At 35.7% G+C, this 7,455-nt stretch overlaps 2 pseudogenes; one reads left to right on the top strand and one right to left on the bottom strand.

The window, feature by feature from the left end:
• The first annotated feature begins 1,731 nt into the window (after positions 1-1,731).
• LOC134254288 (P2X purinoceptor 7-like) lies at positions 1,732-3,598 on the top strand (annotated as a pseudogene).
• LOC134254287 (uncharacterized) lies at positions 3,589-7,155 on the bottom strand (annotated as a pseudogene).
• Between the last annotated feature and the right edge of the window lie 300 nt (positions 7,156-7,455).

Raw genomic sequence — 7,455 nt, 5'->3', positions numbered from 1 at the left:
ACATGAAAAGATGAAGAAGCTTTTAGTTAGCTCTAGGCCAAAAAAATTATCACCGCAGCATCAGGTGAAAAACGACCCACTCGAGCATTTTGAAAGGGAAAAAACCCCATTTTCTTCTCTGAAAGATTGTTTACATCACTTTTCATAACAATTAATAGATATACGTTTTTGTTAAATATTATTAGATATCATTCCAGGACCGTTCTCATCCTCCCAAAAATAAATAAAAAAAAAAAAAACGATTGCCATGAAGGTTTAAAATTTTTGTTCTGAACCTCTATTTATAAATCTTGGCCTTACATTAAATTTTTAGCCGGGCTTATCAAAGAGCAGTAGTAATGACTTTGAAAACTTCATAAGTCAAAGAGAGTAAGGGTTTTTGATAATCAGTGTTACCGTAGTTCTCTACACATACGAGGTAAAGCAGGAGAGGGGACCAGACGGGCCTGTTTGTTTACATTCAGCTGCGGTACCAGATTAATTCTGATTCTGACAAAATCGGACCGAGGTATTAGGATTGAAAAACTCACTGTCAGTGTCTTATCATTATATTGATAGTTTTAAAATAATTTTTTCATCAGAATATAAACGTGATTCATGTAAGAAATCCATTCTACTCTGTAAATGAGCCCGGCTCTCTGTACTTCTGATAACTTTGATTAAATAACACAAGCTTCTAATTTGTGTAAAGGATGAGAATTCATAGATGTGAAAAACATACTTAATCTCTTCGAGAAAATGATAAAAAGAGCGTATGTAATTTTGTTGATTTTTTTTACCCCTTAAATCTTTGACAGAAGGAACTGGTGAAAAGCTCCGAACATAAACAATAAAACCCTTTATTAACGAGTTATCATAAAAAAATGTTATACTGCTTTAAAACTTGTTATTTATATTATTTTGATATTTATTTTTTCATATTCTACAGATGAAGGAGCAGCATGGCCAGTTTACGTGATCGCAGGATTCTACATGATGTTTACTAACCTTCTGCTTCTCAACTTAGTCGTAGCAATGTTCAGGTGAGTATTTTTTTCGTTAAAGAACTATATTTATTTGAGTTTTAAATTGTAATTTTTTATGCGCCCAGATCGATAAAGTGAGGAGCATATTATTTTTGTCTCTCTGTTTGTATTTCAACTTTAACCTTCGCCATAACTTTGGAATCAAATCTATCAAATGACAGATAGGTCAATGGCCTATTGACCTTGACTTTGACATATATGCAGTGAGTGCTAAAATAAGCTTTTTCAAACCTACCCCTTAAGGTTTGAGCCATGAGAGATAGATAGTTCTTATTTGCTACGCATACTTCACTTATGAAGCTCTTTCAAATGTCACCAAGGTCAATGATCTTGTGAATTTGATTGTGACCCATATGCTGAAAATAGCTATTTCGAACCTTAGTCATAACATTCAAACCAAAGAAGATAGAGACTTTATATTTGATATGCGTACTTCCCTTATTAAGCCCTTTCAAATGACATGCATCATGTTAAAGGACTTATCGCATGGTTTTCAATTATTAAAAATTTAATGCATATACCTTCCTTCTGACTACACTTTATGAACTTTCTGTTTGCATTGATGATAAACTGCAGTAATTAAGAAAATGATCAGCTCAAATGTTACCTCCGATTTGGAAGGAAAAAAGTTAATGAGTTTGCGGGTCACGTGGTCTTGTGAGTCAAAGGCGACAATACCGATCATCTGTTCACCAAACCCCTACCCGACTTTTCTGATTATGGACGACCAAATTGCTGATGTTGTTGACATCCCTGATAGGTTAGATATTCAACAATATATGTTCGAGCCGCTAGCAGCTGAAAATCTACAAAATCAGCAAGAGAACAGCGAAGAAAGTGAGGAAGACGACGGCAACGACGAGGAGACTCGCCTCGGAAATACAGCATGGTTTGTCTTATTTTGTTCGTCTAACATTATTTTTCTCATTAATCTATCGTCATAGTATAAAAATCTTAGATTTTTTTCTTAGCATAAAGATATAACACTTTGAATCTAGTATTAAAGTACGGTTTTGAATAACTAGAAAATACGCATCATAGAGATAGACTTGGAGAGAGAGAGAGAGAGAGAGAGAGAGAGAGAAAGAGAGAGAGAGAGTACCGTAATTTATTTGGTATCATGTCATCATACATAAAACAAATACACATATGTATAAATACGGTTATCAAAATCGGAATACGATATTATTCTAAATTACTGAACGTTTTTTTTTTTTTAAAATCATTATACTAATAAATCAAACCCTTATCTCAAATCCCATAAAAGAGGGGGGGGGGGGGGTCAATAGAGAATGTGAGCATATTTTTCAAAATAACTGTGTGTAAATTTAAAAATTCAGGAGGTTTGTCATTTATAAGAAAGTGACTTCTGCTTCTTGCCTTTTAATTTTATCTACTTTTTGATTGTTTAATCCCCCCCCCTGCCACACACACACATTCAAATAAATTCTAATTGAAATCTATTTTTATAAAAATTACATGCATTTGTTTTAGGTGCGAGTGTGGCTTTTGTGAGGTCATGAGGACCAGTATTGAACGCATTTGCTGTGCAGAAGTTTCACTCATTCAAAGAATCTGCCAGAACTGCAACCTAGAATGCATCACACAACACCAGACCTTTATTGACAACTGCCTCAATGAGAGGGTATTAGAGGTCAGCCTGCATGAATACATCCAAATGGAGGGACCCCTTGATGATAACGAGCCAATGAATGAGTAGGAATAGAAACTGTACATACAAGCATAACTATTTTTATTATACCTCTGTTTATTTTTTCTATATAAAAATAAGACGAATAAACATGCTATTTTTTTTTAAACAGTCTCTGCCGTGAAATAGTTTTTGTGCTATTTGCCCATGGTGAATAGTCCTCAAACTATTCAACGGCAGCATTCGATTTCCCTCGCTTTTCATCTCGGAAAACTTCTGATTTTATATGGATTGTGACGTATATATTATGACGTAACAAAAGTAAAGTCAGCATCGGTATAATAAAACACCTATTTACTGACTATTCGGACAATAGCAAGTTTATCGTCCCCCTCGACAGCAAACTATTTCACTCGGCTGCGCCTCGGGAAATTGTTGTCTTGGGGGACGATAAACTTGCTATTGTCCTCATAGCCAGTAAATAGGTGTATACTATTTCATGGCAAGGAAGAAAATATGTATCTTGCTTGCATATGTATCAACTTCAGTGGGCAAAGTTTAAAAAATAAATCATATATTTTATTTTACTATTGACTATGAATCATAATATTTTAATAAAGCAAACTTACATTAAAAATTACATTTAATGCAAAAATACATATCATAAATTTCAAGTAACTAACATGATTTACATTGTTTAAAGAAGAAACTATAACAATACAATCAGTTTAAAAATCATTCAGTAATTCATATCAATTTGCAGAGTTCTTCGTCACATTGCATACAAGAGGTTTGTATTCTGGGTCTGGCATAGGCTTGGTCAAGGCAACCGAAAGGTACTACCCTCATGTGTTGTCAACAAGATTTGTGATAGGTTTCCTTCAGAATACTACACCGGATCCAGTACCCTCAACCAGTATAAGACCATCACCTAGCGAATCTGGTGCGCCTTGACATAATCAGCTGTTGTTTGTTGACTGCAGCATATGAAGAGGTCAAAGGTGGTGGCTGATACCCTTGAGATACACGCACATCTGAAGAAGCCGTTGAATATGAAGGGAACTGTCTCCGACGCTCCACCAAATTCATCCTCAATAGATCAACATAATCTGCAATTGTTAAAGTTAGTGTTGACATTTAACAATCATAACTTTCTAAAACAATGAAATTAACTTTGATATTTGATATTACATATTTATATAAATTTGGTTTTAATAAATTTTTATTAATGAATTATTTTTTTTTGTTTGGTTATATAAAGAATTCTAAAAAATATAAATAACATAAGTGATTTGAGTTTTGTGTGGTTTGACTACAGCATGCTCCCCTTTCTTTGCCTTGGGATAACTCAGCTGCCGCTGGGCTTCACCTGCTCTTGCTGAGGCTTGGTGTCTCCTTCCATTTTTAGGTCACCTGAGTAAACTCAGGTGACCTATTGCTATCCGTTTTTGTCCGTCGTCGTGCGTCGTCCGTCGTCCGTCGTGCGCCGTGCGTTAACATTTGAACATTTTCAGCTTCTTCTCTGCAACCACTGAACCAATTTCAGCCAAATTTGGCACAAAGCATCTATGGGTGAAAGGGAACAAAAATTGTGAATTTCATGATCCCTGCCCCCCTGGGGCCTGAGGGGTGGGGCCAAAACCACTAAAAATAATGCAATCTTTAAAAATCTTCTTCTTTACTCCTGGACATCAAGCAGTCAAACTATTTGCATGATTGTAATCAGCATTGAGTCTTCTACTAAAATTGTGAAATTCATGGCCCCGGGGTCAGGGGTTCTAGTGCTAGGGTGGGGCTATTATAAGTATACAGTGAAAATGCATTATTTCTTTGAAAATCTTCTTCTCTGCTCCTGGGCATTAGATCAACCAACTAAGTACATAGTAATGATAATCAAGAGTGCCTCTACCAAAATTGTGAAATTTATGGCCCCAGGTTCAAGGGTTCTGGTGTTGGGGGGGGGCTCTATTGATTATATAGTGAAAATACATGAATTCTTTGAAAATCTTCTTCTCTGCTCCAAGGTATAAAATAAACTAACTAAGTGCATAGTTATGATGAGCAAGAGTGCTTCTACCAAAATTGTGAATTTACGGCCCCAGGGTCAAGGGTTCTGGTGTTGGGGGGGGGGGGGGGCTCTATTGATTATATAGTGAAAATACATGAATTCTTTGAAAATCTTCTTCTCTGCTCCAAGGTATAAAATAAACTAACTACGTGCATAGTTATGATGAGCAAGAGTGCCTCTACCAAAATTGTGAATTTTATGGCCCCAGGGTCAAGGGTTCTGGTGTTTGGGGGGGGGGGCTCTATTTATTATATAGTGAAATACATGAATTCTTTGAAAATCTTCTTCTCTGCTCCTAGGTATTAAATGAACTAACTACGTGCATAGTTATGATGAGCAAGAGTGCCTCTACCAAAATTGTGAATTTTATGGCCCCAGGGTCAAGGGTTCTAGTGTGGGGGTGGGGGCTCTATTGATTATATATAGTGAAAATACATGAATTCTTTGAAAATCTTCTTCTCTGCTCCTTGGTATCAAATAAACTAACTACGTGCATAGTTATGATAAGCAAGAGTGCATTCCAAAATTGTGAATTTTATGGCCCTAGGGTCAAGGGTTCTTCTGGTGTTGGGGTGGGGGAGGGGGGCTCTATTGATTATATAGTGAAAATACATGATTTCTTTGAAAATCTTCTTCTCTGCTCCTTGGTTCAAATAAACTAACTACGTGCATAATTATTATAAGCAAGAGTGCCTCTTCCAAAATTGTGAATTTTATGGCCCCAGGGTCAAGGGTTCTGATGTTGGGGGGGGGGGGAGTGTGGCTCTATTGATTATATGGTTAAAATACATGAATTCTTTGAAAATCTTCTTCTCTGCTCCAAGGTATTAAATAAACTTACAAAGTGCATAGTAATGATAAGCAAGAGTGCCTCTTCCAAAATTGTGAATCTTATGGTCCCAGTTAGGCCAGGGTTCTATTGATTATATAGTGAAAATTCATTAAATTTTCTTCTCTGTCTCTGGGTATGAAGTAGATGAATTACCTATATAGTTATGATGAGCAAGGGCCCTAATCTTGCAGAATTGTGTATTTTAAGGCACCAGGGTCAGGGGTTGGGGGGGGGGGGGGCTCTGCTTATATACTGAAAATGAATTTATTGTTTGAAATCTGCTCCTTTGTATTTATAAAACATTTATTTATTTTTTTGATAGGCAATTTTAAGGATGCCTTTTAAAAATTTGTGCAATGTTTGGACCTAGGGTCAGGGGTTTATATCACCATGTTAGGGGCACTACTGATTATTGCTAAATATTACTGATTACTTGGAGTGCATTTTTGTTCCCCTACACTGTGTATGGGTATTCAGTTACCAAGCTAAGCAACTGTTAAGTGTATTGTTATGATGATCAATGGTGCCTCTTTCAAAATTGTGAATGCCATATAGCATCTGGCTCAAAACATGAATCAAATTCAATACACTGTAACTGGAAAGTTGTTGCATAATGCTCAGGTGACCTATAAGGCCCGTGGGCCTCTTGTCATTAAAGTGTAGTGATGCTACACAGAGCCCAAAAAATTCATAATTCACATATAGATATTTAAAACTTTATGGGTTCATTTTATGATTTAAATAAATTCTTTTAAAATCAAAAGAAAAAGATTCATTTGTTCATGCTTAATGTTTGTAAATTATAGTACATGTACCTGGCCATCATTGCAGGATAAAAAAAGTGTGTGTTTTTTGGAGCAAAACTGTTGACCACACTATGGTAAACCTCCAGTCCATAGTTCTGATGAAGTGGGAATAACTTGCCAATGTCCTTCAACAGAAATTTAATCTCCACCACTTCTCGAAAAAGTTTGTGGGCCCTTGAACCTATGGGAACCTGTGGGAAACAATTGTCAATCATTGATAACTTAAAATTAGATAAGTTTTATTATAGAAATTGGACATTACTTTTATTATACACATTGTACAACTATTTAAATAAATTAGTAGTTTTACAGAGTGACCTAAAGACGTGATAAAATCTGATGTAATACCTTCTTTAAGCCAAAGCTTATCTTCAGCCAATACCCCATGTTCACAACTCTCATGTTTGTTAGCAATATGTTGAGTCAGGGATGCCAACTTCTTCTCTTTGAGTTCCCCATTTTCCCCGCTAGAGACATCCACCCAGGAACAGTGGTTGACCGCACTTTTGACCCATAGCCTAATGTTCTGGCAATTTTTCTTTTTGGCTGCAGCTTCTTACTTCTTTGACACTCCTTTATTTTAAAAATTAGTAGTTTTATAAAATTGTCAAAATTTTAACATTTTTATCACAATATATTTAACATGTATTTCTTCACCATGCCATGTCTGTCTGTAACCAGGGTTTGAACATGAAGTCCTGCATCACTAAGTCTAAGAAGCTGCGTTTCAAACCCTCCAACTCCATATGAGTAGAACCAGCCACTTCGTTACTCTAAATGCAATAAAAACCATATTTAATTATGAATGAATAATGGTTTATATTAGATAATATATATATGCATTCATAAAGGCAATTATGTTAATTGGGGGGGGGGGGGGCACTGCAATAATATGACAATAATTTCATGTGGTGACATAAACATGATAGACAAACAACATTTATATTTTACATATTAAATAATTACACATCAGCATGATGTGTGTGTACTTGAACCAATTAAAAATCCATGACTTTCCCTGTCTCCAAATCCATGAGTGTGTATGATCCAAACTTTGCTGATAATCCAGGGGA

Source organism: Saccostrea cucullata, unplaced genomic scaffold (assembly GCF_032062105.1).
Source record: "Saccostrea cucullata isolate Sc308-1 unplaced genomic scaffold, CSIRO_AGI_Scuc_v1 ctg18604, whole genome shotgun sequence".
In the NCBI taxonomy this organism is placed as follows: domain Eukaryota; kingdom Metazoa; phylum Mollusca; class Bivalvia; order Ostreida; family Ostreidae; genus Saccostrea; species Saccostrea cuccullata.
This window is presented reverse-complemented; position numbering and strand designations above follow the sequence as displayed.